Here is a 17,478-nt window from a genome sequence, read left to right on the forward strand (position 1 = left end):
AACTTATTCAAGCAACTTTGATTTATCACAAGACTGAAATGTGAAACAGGGAAGCTATAACATATGTACAAGACTCATTAGGTCACCATAAACCGTTATCATGGTCCAAGTTTGAATTTTTAACCGGGCCACTCTAGAATGATTGGGCTTCTTTCATGAAGCCCTACTTTAAGTGTTTAGCTTCTTATAATGGATGAAAAGGTTATGTCTTCGGTTGCGGTTATTTCTCTCTGTGTTGTGAACTCTTTCCCTCCTCCCCTGTTATAATGAGATGTTAAACTTTTCTAAGGGCAAATTCACAGTATAAGAAAACCGACAGGACTCCCAGGCAGAGTCAGATTGTCTGTCTTGGTTAAAGTAATTGAGCTTATTTTTGTGAAGCCTTTTTTAGTGTTTCTCTTGTGCTGTCCAAACCAAAGCATCCTTCATACTCATTTAGGCCACTCCTTCAATACTCAGCTGGGAAACTTAACTTTCTCCGCTTCATTCTGGTCGAATGCATCTCCTCGACCAATCATAATTCACCTGCTTGTCCATTTTAAACAAAAACCTGAGAAAAGCCTACCATAAAAGCAGATCCAACCACAGATGGACCTTGCAATAGGACATTATTGAATTTATAACTTTTTTCAAGTCATCTGAGTATGGGCTGAATATTGTAATCATAAGAGGCCTGACTACAGTGCTTTTTCCATATAAAATTATAATTATCAATAATATTTTTTTGACTTGAACTATTGCATAAAGAAACAACCTGTAAAAGACTTGAGATGTTCACTCCTTTCAGCAGGGCAACAACCATATAAAGTCAGATACAGTAAAATTATTTAGATAGCATATGCATCTGTTAGAATAAAGGCCTTAAACATTTTTACATTAGTGCTAACAGCTGCATAGAGATATGTTAAATTGACTTCATTGATTCGACTGAAGTAAAACAGCTCATTTACCGTAACGTTTACTAGATTTACTTGAACAGAGCGTGATTAAAACACTGGCAAAAGGTGAGTTATTGCAGCAAGATTTTTTTTATTAAATGTTGCAAATTACATTGTAGTCAAAGTCCAAACCTAACTTCCAACTGAAAGTCTAGCAACAGAGGACTTAAAGTTTATGGTCAGAAGTGCTTTCTGGTCGGACTGAGATCGGGCTATTTTTGTTCTTTACAAAATCATCTACACAGCGATTTTGCAAAAAAAGGAATAAAAAAGGAATAAAAAAATCTGTAGCTGTGCTAATTGAGACATACCACTTCCATCTGTAAATGCAATAAAAAGTAGTTCTGCATAGTATTGACACAAAAGGGCTCAATACATGCATTTCATTTTTTTCTAGATTGTTATGTGTAAAGAAAAGAAAACATTTTAATTACACTAAACAAAGTTTGGTCTGCAGCATTACAATGAGAGACATTTTAATCGTTATTAACTTTGCAAGGGTCTGTATATTATGATTGACCACGCAATTCAGTGTGCATGATAAAAAACAAGCAAAATAAGCTTTTTAGTACTTCTTTCAAATTTGCCTTCCAAAAACACATCGCTGTGCGTGTGAAGCATTAATTGACATATTTTCAGGAATAGTCATGAATTTTTCCAAATGTTGACATGGTTTTAATTATATTGTCCTTACTTACAAGGAGCACATGTTCTGTTTTGCGCAATTGCGTCTGACAAAACCTAATAAAAGCAATCAGTTTCATAAATGTATTCCATCTAGTGGTGGGAGCGGGGGCCGGGGAGTGTGATGGGGGGTCCTTAAGCGGCTGATAACGCTTGGACAGGCTATGCTGTATGTAAATTACACACTGGGGGTAAAATTTGGCATGGATATTTATGACCTCAAATGTGCCAGTTTTTATGTAGGAAACTTACGTTGGAATGCTGATTAAAAAAACGCTTCTTATGACCACTAGTTAACATGATCTTATTCTACTTTGTTGCTGTTGCCGCAGATATTGTCTTCACACCTCCTCTCCACTGACGCACCTCGCTCCGCTGTCTGTGGCCAAGAGGCGCGCTCCCGCCTGAGCGCGCTCGTCTGACAGGCTCGCTGGGTGTCGGCGTGAACGTCGGGCAGCTGTGAATGAACATAAATGTGGAATCTAATGTGCCTTTGGCGCCGCTTGGTTTATTCGGGCATTTCTTTTCTGCTTCGGGAGCCGGGTAAGTTAATTTCCTGCAAGTTCTGCGTTTAATGGGCCACAGGCTGGTGCGCATTTTGATTGATTAAGGGAGCGAATTTAGGAAGTAGGCTACTTTCTGGGCAGGGACAGAATTATTTACTATAGTTGTATATTTGGCTGAACTGATTTGATATAAGTATGCTGGTTTATTTTCCTCTGCTTTCTAAAACAGTTAACTCGCACGTAAATCTAAGCACTTAACCTGTTCTTTATAAATCATATTATTGTCACGTTTAATTCAATAAAGTATCATATTGACTGACAGATTGCGAAGACCTCAGCTTCACATGTCCCTACATTCTGTACCAACCATGGATTTACCATTAACATATATTTAATGAAAGTTATTCCGATTTTTCCTCTCAGATGAAACATATTGACTTTAGCATACCAAATAACTGGAGACTGATTTTAATTATGTAAGAGAGCAAATAAATGGATATACATGCATTGTATGGCGTTTACTAATGGACCCCTCAATTCTAATTAAAAGGGAGCAGTAATGAAAATATCTTTCTACTTCTTAGGGTTTGATCCGAAGGCAAAGGTTGTAGTGGTTGAATGCATGTGTTACTGGTGAATCTAATATCTGCTCACAACAGGGCTTACATCTAATGGTGACTTTTATAGCACTACATCCTTCAAATACTTGCTGGAATTCCTGTGGGAATCCATTTGGCTGCAGTGTTTGGGTTCTCTCACTTGCTGTTCAGGAGCAACCACGAAGAGATCAGATCCACAACACTGCATTGACTCTGGCATGTAGGAAGGCAAATGTGGTAGAATACGAAAGGGAATTGCATGGGTTGCCGTGTTTGTGAAAGATTCATTTATCGTTGGAATTGGATGGTGTGATAAAGACAGCGAGGGAATCAAAGGGTTGAGAGACTTGAAAGCTCTGTTGCATAATTGTGAGTACCTTGTGTGCTTATCCAACAGTGTGCATGTGCATGCCACCCAGTCACGAAAACATGTATTTAATGTTGGAGACTTTTTTTACTTAAAAAACCAACAAAAATATCAAATCTATTTTTTTTTTCTTTTGCATTAAAGCCATAAAAAATATCTCTGCACCCGACAGTTACTACACATTGTAGTTATTAGATTACTGTGATGGAAAGATTTCTACAAACGTATAAAACACTACATCTGCCGACGAAGAAAGCATTATTTTTGTAGCTTTATAGATTTGACAGTATATGTGCAGTACAGAAATTGAATCTTTTTCAATTTTTCAGATCACAACAAACTTCCGTGTGTTTTACTGACATATTACGTGGAAGACCTGGGCAAAGTAACGCACAATTTGGGAGTGAACAGGAAATAATGCTGTGTGTACCAGATTGATGCCAAATTCTAAAAAGTGTGGCATGCATTTGTATTCATCCCCCTGTGTCAACACTTGTCAGCCATTGTGACAATTACAGTTTCAAGTGTTCAAGGTCTGTTACTACTAGTTTACTGTGTCTCGATTAGGGTACTGAATTCTGTACTTTTATTGGCACTGACCGAATCCCGTCGGTATTACCGGGTACCGATTCACGTAAAATCAAATGGCACCATGTTTCGGTACCTAAACACATCACTGTGTTACTCAGGGAGTGGAAGAGCTGGCGATTTTCCTTGTTGAACATGAAGACAACATTGCACGCAGAAGAGCATGATGGCGTCAGTAGCTGCTGGTCCAGTTAGCAAAGCATGGCTGATTGAAGGCGCTAGCTCTGCTTTTCAAAAGCCGCTGCAGATTCTGCTCGCTGCAATATTTGTGAGGCGAAGTGCAAGACCAGCGGCGGGAATATTTTTAATCTGAGGAAGCATCTGGTCACTGCTGCCAATTTAACGAATATCTTGCTATATATAGCGACTTATCAGACCCATCTAGCGACTTTTTTTAAAAAAAAATTACTAGCGAAAAATCTAGTGACTTTCTTCTGTTATCAATGACTTCCCGTGAAAGCAACAATCGTTGTGGAGTTATTGTCTCGGGAACTTCTATAAGCTTCTCCAACCACTGTCTCCCGGACAGACAGACGGCTGCTTCGTCCTGAAGCTCGCTGGCAGTCAGAGCAAAGAGAGCAGAGAGAAAAGCCTCTATGTTCCCTCATGGTAAATGTATCCCACCCTAATTTACAAAACTGGATAAATAATGCTTTTAATTTTTTTTTTCTTCTCAGTAACTGTTGCACTACAACAGTTCCCTAAATTTTATTCTCACACACAGCTTTAATCCCGTATTCACCTAGATCACTCTATGCCTCTAATAACTGCTGTTTTGGTAAAACTTTGTTTTATTATTGCATTGCCTTAATTATTATTCAGGCAATGTATTAAAATTCATTATTTATTTAATAAGGTTCACTTGTAGATCCAAACAAGTTTATATATTGAGAAATAAATATGTTAAATAAAAAATGGAGATTTTATTAATAAACTAACATTTATCACTACATAAGCACATACAAGTACAGGAAACCATTAAGTTCTGGTATCGATTCCCAGGTATCTGTACCGTATCGGTTCAAATGTGAAAGTTACCCCTCCCTAACCTTGATACTGAAATTTCTGCAAATCTGTCCTTACAAAACAGCTCAAACATATGATGGGGAGCGTCTATGGACACCAGTTTTTACGCTTTGCCATAGATTTACAATTAGATTCAAGTCTAGATAGTATTATTCTAACACATTGACATGGTTTTATCTGAACTATTTAATTGCAGCTCTGACTGTGTGTTCTCCTGGAAGGTGAACTTCTGCCACAGTCTCAAGGCTTTTGCAGTTCTTCCTTCAGAATCGAATTCTATTCAGCTCCCTCCCATCAACTTTGTCCAGCTTCTCTGTCCTCGGTAAAATATAACAATCCCCACATCATGATGCTGACACCATAATGTTGTGTTCAAAGTGATGTGCATTGCTAGTTTTCCATCAAACAGAGCAATTTCTATGGAGGCCAAATGGTCAAATGTGGCCCAATGTTCATCTGACCAGACTAACTTCTTCCATAATTGCTGCTTCCACTACATTTGCTTGTGGCAAACTTTGAATGGAACTTCAACAATCGCTTTCTTCTTTTTTCGGGGCAACAGGGGGCAGGAGTTAGGGAGTTGGTCCTGTAACCGGCGGGTTGCCGTTTTGATCCCCCACTCTGACCGTCTCAGTTGTGTCCTTGGGCAAGACACTTAATTTTGCATTGCCTGCTGGTGGTGGTCAGTAGGGGTGTGCAAAATAATCGTCATGACGATGCATCGCGATTCTAATATTCGCGATCCAATGCATCGATTCTTGACGCCAAGAATAGATTATTAATTTAAAAAATTAATAAATAAAATTGCATGAATGGTTGGCCAAAAACAAGTGGAATACAACTTCCAGTCCAGTAGATGTCGCTGCAGATGTGTTGACGCCCGCTGCCTTGTGTCACAAGCATTTCCGGCCGTGGGATACTGCGACGAGTCATTCATAAACAAAACATGGAGGAGACTGAGAACATTTGCCCGGCTCCATCACATGTCAAGTCAGATGTTTGGACGCATTTTGTCTTTAAAAACAAAGAAGGTAAAAACAAAATTGATATGACGCACGTAATTTGCAAACACTGTTACATCGTGATGAAATACTGTGGGAACACAACAAACTTAAAAGGCACATGCTGAGGCGCCATCCAGAAAAACAAGAGCCGCAAGCAATGATTAAACAAACAACACTCGATTGCAAGCTAGCCCCAATTTCTACACGCGTTTTCATTGAAAACATTCAATGAAATGAATGTTTTCATTCATTTCATTGAATGAAAACATTCAATGAAATGAATGTTTTCATTTCATTGGTTTAAAGGACCACTAAGGCCATGTAAACGGCACTGATTATCCTTATTTTGTTATTTTAAGTTTTATAAATCCTAAGCACTTTTTGTCAGTGTGTCCACTCCGGTAATAGTAATATTAGTGTCCAGTTACAGTAATGTTTATTTTCACGGCAATACCTGCAAAAGTCATTTCAATAAATACAGCTATGTATGAATTCAGTTGCTTTCAGTTACAGTATGTATCAATTGAAGACACTATCCAGATCAAACACAGCCAGTCAGCCACTGGTGTACAGTGTTCAGTGAAAATATCACAATGCATTGCGATGCATCGCAATAATTCAAGTATCGTGATGCATCGTGATAGAATTGCATCGTGGCATGTGAATCGTGATTCGAATCGAATTGTGACTTCTTTGGCAATACTCATCACTAGTGGTCAGAGGGCCTGGTGACACCGATGTACGGCAGCCTTGCTTCTGTCAGTCTACCCCAGGACAGCTGTGGCTGGAATGTAGCTTATCGGCGTCAGAAGTAGGAATCTATGCGTGAATGGGTGAATGACTGACTGTAGCGTAAAGCGCTTTGGGGTCATCTGACTTGATAAAGCACAAGTACAGAACATTTCTGCAGTTGAAGGTTTGTGGAGTGCATAGTTGCATTGACAGAGTATCCTACCTGAGTTGTTGATCCTTTCAGGTCTTTTAGAGTTAACTTTGGCCACTTGACTGCTTCTCTCACTAATGCACTTTTGCCTGACCTTTAAGTGTACGTGAACAGCCATGATTTGGTGGGTTTGTGGTTATGCAATGGTGCGCTTTGAGATGTTGAAAGCACACCATGGAATTTATTTATCCTGGGATTCAATTCCACACATGTAGACTTAGTTTATTACGTGACCTCTAAATGGTTTTATTCAGAGACATTTGATTAAAGAGAGGTGAATACATTTGCCTGCTACACTAGTAAGATTTTAATTTACAAACTATGATGGAAATGTATCCTATTTACTTTCAGGTAACAACTATGCAATATATGAGTGGAAGTACTATACAAGACCTCCATAAAAAGTATTAAGTTTTGCAGTTTTATTATGACATCAAAGGGAACTCATATTTATGTGAATAACTAATTTACTGCATGCAAAGAGACTGAGGATCCTACCTTCAAGAAACTAATTTCAAAGGACAAACATGTTGGTGAGCTGACAATGACAATGGATGCAAATATATAAATCCTGGGTGTGTCCATGAATGTTTTCATTGTAAAGAGTTATGTTCTCGTAAAGGAGTTCAAGGACCCACTTGCTTAGAAATTCGGAATATTGATGAATGTTGGGCTCTATGTGGCGATGGAGCTACATTTGCTGGTACTTAATTACACTGAGGGACCTATCTTGGAAAGAGAAATAATGGACCCCAATGATTAGTAGCAGAGTCAAACCAAGGACAAGGTCATGTCTGGTGATGGTCTGAAGCCTCACAGCAGCAAGCAATCAGTACAGCCCATTCAGTGTAACTCATGCAGACTGATATGAAACCAATTACCAATGCAATAGCTTTAGTTGCTTTCCCCTTTCGCTTAAAAAATTTCCATACCACATCAGGCATACATGGAGCTGTTAAATGGCTTCCATTTGATGCTTCACGCAAGACTGCAACAGCAGCTAACTTTCTAATTGTAAGTTATTAGCAAACCAGTTTGTGATTAACAATTAAGATGCAAGACAGACAGAGAACAGACATATCTACTCTAAGCATTCGAATGGGACGTTGCATTTGATGGTATAAGCTAAATCTGGGTTATTCAGATTTCAATCTAATAGTTGTGGTGTGGTCAGTTTCAGACTTGGAAATATAGTGAGCATTTTAGAGTACATCTCCTGCTCCTCCACATCGAAACAAATAAGCTGAGGGTTTTCTTGGCATCACATCAGGATGCCTTCTGGGCACCTCACCTTGGAAGTGTTCCAGGCCACATCCCACTGGGAGGAGATCACAGAGTAGCCCTCGAAATTGCTGGAAGAGACTGTAAACCCCTGAGGCAGGGAACACCTTGGGGTCCGTAGGAATGAGCTTGAGACTGTCACTGTTAAGAGGAATGTCTTGATTTTCAGTCTGGAACTGTTACTTTTGAAACCTGATCTTTGATAAGCATGGATGGATGGATGGATGGATGGATGGATGGATGGATGGATGGATGGATGGATGGCTGCTAAACTTGTAGTTGTTGAAACTGTACTATTTTGTACTGTTTTCAACTTTAGCTCAGCCTATGGTAAGAATCTTCTAACCATTTTCCCTTCCTTTGTGTGAATTCAGACTTTCTTAATACAGAGTTGTATGTAGTTCTTGAGAAAACGTTAGTTGGCCTTTAGAGATACCTTTTTTTCTCTTTGAGAATTGGTAGATTTCTCGCTTTAAGTGCAGGCCTTGAACTACAATTTTAAAATAAATTAGACTTCTATGTGTTAAGAAGCTTATCTCTGACCTATGAGTCATTGAGGCATAAAAGACAACCCAACACAAAGATTGAACCTGTGCTGTGTGAGTGCATAACAGATAACTTACTTAAAAGATTAATAATTATATTGCACAAGCAGCAAAGAGTCTACCAAACAAAGCATCATTTTTAGTGGTTGTCTACAAAAAATAATTTAAAGATTAAGAGACATCAGATACACCATTAATCCTGCTGAACACAAACATGGTGGTTCCTAGGCGCTATTATGCGAGTCATATAATAGTTGACAGAGTGAAGCATGAAGCACTTTTCAGGTCCCGTTTTTTTCTGAGATTCTTCTTAATTCATGTCTTTTCTATAATCAATCATTTTATCTTTGTTCCTGGTTTGCTTATTAAAATAGGTAAATTGATATAGACTGAAATACAATATTCAGGTTATTCAGTTTTTAGACAAAGACTGAATAGAAAAAATAGCAGTGGGTATAAAATAACATCAATATGACGAGCCTATTTAAGGACTTCAAGACAACTTTAAAAGGTTGGATGAAAGTGCAGCTCAATGTATTTTGGGGGTAATGCTGCAGTGATTCAGGTCTTCTGTATAATTTTAAATGTGTCATACAGAATCTATGTCAATTTGTTGAAAGAATGAACAATGAACAACTTACTCAAAATAAGTTGTCTTTTTACTCTTTTGAGAGTGAAATTTATCTTTGCTGTTACAATCTTGATAACGTCCTCTGGTGGTTTTCGGGTTTTTATGTATAAATGATCTGGTCTTGTAAGGGTTAATAATATTTAAATCTAGCTGTTAAAATTTTTTTTCAAACCACATACAGCAGACCCCAGAGTACCAGTTTTATATATGGAGCAACAATGAAGCCAGAATGCAAATGTTTTTAAAAACAAAAAAAAGGAAACCCCAAAAACACCAAGTATGTCTGAAATGCATTACATTTCCTATTTTAAAGGGGTTGAACTTGACTGGAAGTTGTGCAATCAGAAATAAAGATATAATATATAATATATAAAATGAAAGAAACAAATGCTATGCAAAATTGGGCAGATAAAACGTCATTCTGGGGGACAAAAAGAAATGTATTTTTGTGGTATTATAGCAACATTAGAAACAAAAAAATTCTCAATAGCTTTCAGTTTCACTCATTCACCCATATACATTATGGAAGACATGGCGAATGGCCTGAATTTGTAACTAATATTTGCTTATCAAAATCCTAACAAACAGCTATATAGGAAATAGTTCTCATCAATAATACATTGGTCCCATTCTTTAGAAAATGTTGTTGGCTATTTTCATTTATTTCACAAAATGTTTTACCGACTTTAAGAGATGAATCACTCTTAAAGAAAACTGGCAACCAAAATACAACAGATGAGTCAAAGTGAGGGTGTAGGAGAGACACTGTTTGTTCTTCTTCTTTTTTTTACATGCATTCGTGATGTTTTCTTGTTTATCCTGTGCTGAAAGATTGGATTACAGCAACTTTTCATTTTGTTATGTTAGTACTGATTACAACTGAAAAATAGATTAACAACCTGAAATCATTCATCCATCCATCCATCATAGCATGCTTATTAGAGATCAGGTTGCAATGGTAACTCACTACCTCATTCAGAGGGATACCAAAGTGCTGCCAGTTGGCATTTTTAACCTTTCCACAAATTTCTTGAGGTCGCCTCCCAGTGGGATGTGCCTGGAAGACTTCAAGTATCAGGTGCCAAGGAGGTATCTCAATCTGATGCCAGGAAACCTTCAACCCATTTCTTTCACGTTAGAGGCACCAAAACATCTTTGTTAAACGTTGTCACTCCAATAGATACTTGAACAATGCACAGAAACATATCAATCTGCTTTTAAGTGATTCATATATGAGGTGGGATGAATCCCAATTAGAGCCGCAGCTGAAAATGTAAAACTTTTGAGCATTTTTCTTATGGGTAAACCTTCCATACACAACTGCACTCTCACAAACATTTACAGGTGCTTGGATTCAGGTACTTACAGATTCACTTTTATACAGAAAACCCCTATTATTATCATCTTCAGTTGTCACTTTATACATTTTGTATTAAATAATACTGTATGTTCTTCAGTGATGGTATGAAGACATTGGTTGTTTGTACCTGTAATACTTTATCGGTTCTGCTGTTCTGTTTATATCTCTCTTTGCAGGTGTAGAAGCAGACTCAGAGGATGTTATATTGCTATCTCCCTTTTCTCTCCTCTTTCTCTTTCACCTTTTCTCCCTTATGGCATTTTGTCTAATATATTTCTCTCCTTTTAATCCTCTTCTACCTTATTGTTTGGGTCCATTTAACAGGAAATAGTCCCTGCATAAATTCTAATAAAGCATCTTGCATATATAAATCAAGTAGAGCACTATGACAAAGGCCGTAAGCCTGCACTTGTGAAAGTAAAATCTGTGGGGCTCTTTTTGGAATTAAGACATCAATTCTGATTGTCACATTGCCAGACAGGACACACACACAAAAAAAAAGTAAAAATGTACATGGACTGGTTCCTTGTAGATTCATCCCAGACCCAGTCCTGTTCTCACTATATGTGTTGCACATCCTTACGAAACACAAGATTTCTTAACTTGCTAAGCAGGAAATATAGAAATATAAGTCACATTTAAGGAATCATTGCAGCTGTTAATGAACTGCATACTATTAATTTAAAAGAACATTTAACAGATCATTTTATTTCATACTGACTAAAGAAAAAAAAATCCAGCCTCCCTTTCCTCTTGGGTTTGTAGCTTCCTACAACAAAGCCACTGTGGAAAAGCACTGGTATAATAACTGATCGATCTATTAAACTTGAAAAGCACCGCAGCACATTTTTGAAAACAAACTTTTACAACTGAGATTTTTGGGCAAAACCAATATCTATCTCACAGAGATTTTGAAATAGTTACTGATGATTTTGCTGGTGAAAGTTCTTACATGTAGGCTTTGCTCATTTGTTCCTTTATCATTTGATAACCTTTTGATTACCTTTTCCTCGATGCTCCTTCAACCTCGCCCTTTCCAGAGTGTTGTTCGTTCTGTACTCTCATGGAGTTCCCTGTCACTCGAAAAACGGTCCGGCAGAAGACCGCCATGTTGAGCCTGGTTCTGCCAGAGGTTTCTTCCCAAAGGGGAGTTTTTTTTTCTCTCCACAGTCGCTTCATGCTTAGTTTATGCAAACTTTGTTTATCCAAGTTTGACATTTAACTCAAGCAATTACCTTGGAAACCAGCCTCTATGGGTTAACCAACTTCATCTATCTAAACTCCACCACCAGTTTCAGGCCTGGGGGGAAATATCCCTATTCTCATACATCTGCTTATCTACATTAAAGTATAAATCAGCGTTTATGGTTCCTGCCGAGGTCTGAGCGCCAAAGTTTAAATTATTGTATCAATAGATTCTTCTAATTGCCTTTTCTCTTTTTGTGAGTTTTTTTTAGATTGAAATACAAGATAGAACCACAATAATAAAAGCAGTAATGAGTACCCAACACAATAAAAACAATGAAAGGCAAAAGACAAATGCAAAGGTTGGCCTGCTGGGTGTGCTCTCTGAAGGTAAAAGCCAGTGTAAAAAGATGCATTTTTAAAAGATTTAAAAGTGAGAAACCATTAATGTCTTACAGCAGTTTTGACCTCCATTCATCGGCTTCAGATTAATTACAGGATAGATCTAAAGATCATGGTGGATGTTGACAGTGTCACATGGGCTGTCCCTGTTGTTCAGGAGCTTTTACACTAATATATTTCAACAATAGTGCTCTGGTCTATTAAGCAGATTCCTCATGAAACAAGCATAAATCTGCACTGGCTTTACACTTCCTGTGAAACAGACTTTTAGATAAAAAAAAAACCTCCTTGAGACACATCTATCTTCATTGGCTTTTATTTCAATTGGAGTTTGACATTTTTTGTTTTTTTCTGTTTTAAATAAGAAATATTTTTAATGTTTTACTTCCAGTTGTTATTCATCTCCTTATCTTCTTATTTTAGTGATACACATCTCATGGGTTTTTATTTATTTATTTATTTATTTTACTTTAGTCCAGCTTGCTTGGTTTTTAATTCCTTTATATTTGAACTAATCTGACAATTATTGTAGAAATTTGCTTCTAGCTGTTACATGCCTGATCAAAAGCTTAGAAATGACAAGTGTTTTCATATTTTGTGCGACTGGATCATAATCGGGTTTTAAACTGAGCTTCAAAATGCAAAGAGAAGAAGCAGGAGAAAGGGACATAACAAATAATGAAGGCAAATTGTTTTAAACTGCATTGAAACTCAAAAGGCGAAAAGGCTTTCTTTCATTGAATGGGACAGAATAGTTGAGCAGCATAAGTGAGGCCTCACACAAAGCGCTATGGCTGCCCGGGTTGGATGCAGCAATACATTAATTTTACATTTTCGATAAGATCAAAAACAAAACTGAGTACTCTTGGTAGAAAAGTGTCACCTGCACTGAACTGGTGATCCATTAAGAAACGAGCAGTCGCTCAACCCTAATTATGTCCCTTCCTGCTGCTGAATGCAACCCAGTAACATAACATGTCTAAAGAACAAAAAGTCTTTAGAGACAAGATCTGCTCCCATGCCTCAAACTTGTCCCTTTGGAATTTGCAGGGGAGCACCAAACATAAAAGTGTACTGAAAGTTGGAAGATCATTTTCTTCACAAATGAGACATCTTTTTATCTGTACAATCCTGAGGGCTTCCGACATTGCTGTCATGCAAAAAAGATTTCCACTGTAGATATTTTCTACACAGCACAATATGATCCATCTTCAACACATGAAGAATTCAAATACTGTTCTGTTTTGTCTAGTTTTGTTCTGATGATTTTTTGGCCTACATTCTTTAACTTTTAACCAACAAATGAGCAGACTGTTTAAATTTAAGCGTCTCTTTTATGATCTGCTTAATTTATTTGTATTTTCTTTCTCCATGCAAATATTTATAATCCTTCTCTGCTCTTAAAATTTTGGTTGTTTATTAAACAAAATAATAAAACAAAAACTTGATTGCCACTGCCAGAGATAATTTCAAAACCCATGTGCTCTCCCATCTCTACAATGAGATATTGTTTCAACTTTGAAATTTGCTAAATTATAGTTCAGACGTTTTGCATTATGCTTTTTGAAAGAACTGGTTTAACTGTTAACATGTTAATGCATTTTCCGCTGCCTACCAATAGAGAAGAGTGATGCACAGCTTCTTGCTAACATACAGCACATCTTATCTCCCAATAGCAGACACAGAAAACAGGTATTTTTGAAATAAGTTTTTCTTTTTTAGCACTGTCTGTAATAGGAAAGCTGTTTAACTATCATGAGAAGTCCAAAGCCTTGAGGAATTAGTGTTTAATTAATTCTCCCCATTCCATGGGAGATGTGAATTCAAATTAAGGCTAGCTGCCAAGAGAAACCACATGCTCGACAGTTATTCTTGTTTTATCATAGGGATTTGAAGACTTTTGAAGGCTCCTTAGCACCAGACACCAAACACAGCAACACTACCACAGGAGCCATTCATGATATTGTGTGTGTTTGTGTGCGGTTTAGATAAATGCACCCAGCCGTAGAAAATACGAGGCAGGTGGGAGGTCCACCTACTTTTTTCAGCTGACGTGAGTAGCAGAAATCAATTGAGGAGAGTAAACAATAAATGACTGTAAATGTGAACTTCTAACTGAGTAACCTTTAGGCGCTAACGTGGCGTTGAAGTTGAAGAGGTCATAAATCATCTGGCCATATCTAATACTGGAAAGTGAACCTTTTCTGAAGCTTTGAGAGATGGTCTTCCCCCATGGGGTCTTTTATGAAATTGGCTCCTAATCGAAGAAAGAAAATGTTAAAGCCCCTGTAGCAGCACCTACAGGTTTTATTGTCCATTGCAGTGAGTGTGGAGAGAAGGTTCAGTATTCTCTCTTATCTAACAGTCATAAAACCTTGTGTACTGCAACATGTTTCAAGGGTGGACATCAGACAAAACCAGTGTTGAGTAAGTCCTTCAATATAGCCTATGTCTGTTTATCCTTGGCGCTCTATATTACCTCAGATTTATAGGCCATTAGGAGGCCTGACCACTTTCAAATCTTCCCCACATAAATGTGGGCCTTGACAAATTTTACAAGTATATTAAATAACAGTATTCTGATTTTCGTCATCAGATGGTATGGACGCATTTCAGGAGTGCACCTGAATCTCATTGTGTATGCTTTGTGTGTACAATGACAATAAAATAAATCTCATTTTATCTTGGTGTTAGGAGAAAGATATGATTTACATCTATTTGAGTGATGAAATGACATAAGTTTAAAAAAAAAACATCTGCTTGCTATAAATTGCAAATAACTAAGTGGTATACCCTGCATTAATCACACTCTAAATTGCCCGTAAAATCTGCCCATCTCCAGAGCCAAACTCATCCAGCAGATTGCTAGCCAGAGAGGCATCCCTTCATAACTCCAGAGAACGTCTCCATTGCTTTAGTCTACTGGCAACCCACCTTACACCATTGTATACTATGCTTTATATAAAACTCACATGTGTTGTGCCATTACGCACAGTTTTAAGTTATTGAATGTTTAATTTTTAATAACTTAATAACTAACTCTCAGTCTGTTGGGTCTGGTGAATATCAGCCCAAACAGCTGATATTAGGACAAAAGTTGAAAGGGTGATTCGAGCACTGGCGTTCTTACAACAGCAAACTCTGCGCACATATTGAATACAGGAGTGACAGCTTCTCTTCAAGTTCAAGAATTTATTAACAGAAATAAATGAACATCCAGAGAACACAACTATAGAATGCTGTTTATTTGAATTAACAATATATTTCAGTCAACAAATCATCTCTACTAGGCTAGTGAAGCTTAACTAACACTACTAAGCAAAATTAAGATAAAAAAATCTAAGGAACTTTTCATACACAAAAGGACCAATAAAATAGTTGAAAAAAACATCAGAAGGATTCAGTGAATCTTGGATCACTGCAGATCCAATTTAGAAAACTAAAGTTAATCTTAAAGAACGTGGAATGAGATCAAATTGGCTTAACTAATTTAGAGCAACATTTGGTATGTTTCAACCAATTCGCAATGCAAATCTGGGTTAGGCAAAACAGGATCTAAAATTTTGCCAAATAAAATCAATAAGATTTAGGACACTTGATTTTTATTAATGTAATTATTTCTCTTGGTAATAATAGACCCCTTGCAACCACGTGACTCCGTTACCCAGAACCCCTTGCGTGGCGGCCATATTGGTTGGCAGCCACCCTTACCAACATGCAATCCAAGCCTTATGTGGATGAGTTACAGCCTTCTGATAAGGCATTTTACTATGCTAAATGTACAAGGATCGGTAATGCGGACCCTTTGTCTCTTCCTGATATGGATTTTTCTAGCACTCCCGATGATTGGCCATTTGCTATGCGGATCTGGTGAACTACCTTGTGTTGTCACCCACCCCAACGTAATGTGGCGATCAGATGAAGGCGTACAAGAGTTTGGAAGCGCACAAACAGTTCACTGCCGGATGGATACGTGAACTGTCTGTTTGTTACCTGAATGATGTAGCAGTTGTCCGTGGAAGGGTGAGTTTAATATTGTTCAGTCGGCCGTTTCGTGAGCACATCCTGCTGTTCAAGCAGAGCTACGAGGGGGCGACCTCCGCTCCTCTCCGTCCCCAGCCCGGGACCCGCGGGGCCCGAACGTCGATCGGCTCGCGGAGGGGTTGGGCCGCCTGTTTCGGCACGCCTCCTCTCGCGGGGCAGGCCGGGCGACCTGCCGTGCCGTGCGGCCGCCGGTGCGGTGCGTGAGCTGGGCTCGACCCCCTGCTCTGGTTCCCTGTTCACCCACCGTCGCTCCCCTGCCTCTGCCACCACAGCGAGCGGTCCCAGAGGGGGCACGACGTACAGTGTGTACAGTCCGGTCGTGTCCGAGTGTCGCGCCGCACAGATCGTGAGCGGTGAACTTTTTAAACCCCGCGGTTCCGTTGTTAGCACACTGCCAGTCTATTATGGTAGGCAACCTATAGAACGACTTTTTGTCCCTCCCAGCACGATTCCCGCAACCAACAATGCAACAGGTTTGCACCATATTGAACAATCGCTCCGCCGGCCATGCGAGTAATAAGCTAACTGTGCCAATGCAGTGGTGGGCTGTCACGCTAGCGTGCCCACCAAGATGGAGGTGCGCACCCCCGATCACGTGACTGTGACGTCAGATGCAAGGGGTCTATTCTGTCTCAAATTGGTAACTTAGGAAGCCAGAGGGCGCTGTAGCAGACCATTGACCGGAATGGTGTCAGGAAACTTCCCTTGGCCGTTGTTTATATTAGCTTGATGAGTTAACCTTAAGTTACACGAAACACCATTCAATCGACATTAATGCTCCCTATTAATGCTGTAATAACGCTTGTAGCACTATCGGATGATGGCGGAGCGAGACGAGGACCAGCACTAGGTTTAAACAGCATAGTTACGTTTAACTATGTAAGTAGCAGTAAGTTCATCGGGAAGCGAGTGGCTATTCGGTGCTAATATAAAGAGGCTTTAAGCTCTATTTGGTCGTAATGAGAAGACCAGAAAACACAAACATTAATGTCCCATCGATGTATAAAACCCTTGTGGAAAGAAAGTTTGTTATAACTGTAAAACACACCCAACACATCAACATAGTAGGTTTCAAGAAAGCTAGCGGGAGCTAGCCTGCCAGCTTAGTCTTTTCGGTCAAACCTTAAAACACAGTGAAACCTCTGCCTTTGTGTGTTTGGTTGACTTTTGGCTGTCTGGTTGGGAGAAGTTGGACCAGGGTGAAGGCTGGTTGTCTGGGCAGCGAGCAGACTGCTAGCTCAGGAGGGGCTGTAGCGGTTCCCATCCCTTTAAGCGGGTCTCTGGTCATAGGAAGCTTGGCCTGTCAAGCATAGGGACTTTAGCGTCTGATTCCACAGACGACAGACTGCAGACTTAGCTTTGATCCAGCCTGGAT

The 17,478-nt window shown here is 38.9% G+C and overlaps 1 protein-coding gene across 1 annotated transcript in view; it reads left to right on the forward strand.

The window, feature by feature from the left end:
• Positions 1–2,034: 2,034 nt before the first annotated feature.
• htr1fa (5-hydroxytryptamine (serotonin) receptor 1Fa) overlaps positions 2,035–17,478 on the forward strand; it is a 45,272-nt gene continuing 29,828 nt past the window's right edge. Inside the window, exon 1 of the mRNA XM_012850119.3 lies at positions 2,035–2,165. The gene's annotated coding sequence lies outside the window, so the exon portion shown is untranslated. The remainder of the gene's footprint in view (positions 2,166–17,478) is intronic.

The sequence above is a fragment of the Fundulus heteroclitus genome, chromosome 7, assembly GCF_011125445.2.
Source record: "Fundulus heteroclitus isolate FHET01 chromosome 7, MU-UCD_Fhet_4.1, whole genome shotgun sequence".
Taxonomy (NCBI): domain Eukaryota; kingdom Metazoa; phylum Chordata; class Actinopteri; order Cyprinodontiformes; family Fundulidae; genus Fundulus; species Fundulus heteroclitus.